Below are 698 nucleotides of genomic sequence, written 5' to 3' on the forward strand. Positions count from 1 at the left end.
AAAGCAGACTCCCCGCTGAGCAGGGAGCCCGATGCGGGACTCGATCCAGGGACTCCAGGATCATGACCTGAGCCGAAGGCAGTCGCTTAACCAACTGAGCCACCCAGGCGCCCTTCTTTTTTTTTTTTTTAAGATTTTATTTATTTGTCAGAGGGAGAGAGAGCACAAGCAGGGAGAGCTGTGGGCAGCGTCAGCAGGAGAAGCAGGCTCCCCGCTGAGCAAAGAGCCCGATGCGGGACTCGATCCCAGGACCCTGGGATCATGACCTGAGCCGAAGGCAGACGCTTAACGACTGAGCCACCCAGGCATCCCTACTATGTGGTTTTATTATTTTCTTTTCTAGCGGTCTTGCTGTATATTTGGCTTTTTAATTTTTTTTTGGCTTTTATTATATAAATTTGTGGATGTAGATGGGCTATACATTTAAATAAACAAAAACTGCTGTCTCCCCAAAAGAACAAACAAAACTTGCAAGGTTAAGTTAGATAGGAGTTTAGGTAATGATATCTAACACTTATTTGTAGTTAATATATGCCATGTACTGAGCTTAATGCTTTACGTATGTTTTGTTTTATCCTTAAAACAAATGTATGAGGGGGCGCCTGGGTGGCTCAGTTGGTTAAGCAACTGCCTTCGGCTCAGGTCATGATTCTGGAGTCCTGGGATCGAGTCCCACATCGGGCTCCCTGCTCAGCGGG

This window comes from Phoca vitulina, unplaced genomic scaffold (genome assembly GCF_004348235.1).
Source record: "Phoca vitulina isolate PV1807 unplaced genomic scaffold, GSC_HSeal_1.0 scaffold48, whole genome shotgun sequence".
Taxonomy (NCBI): Eukaryota; Metazoa; Chordata; class Mammalia; order Carnivora; family Phocidae; genus Phoca; species Phoca vitulina.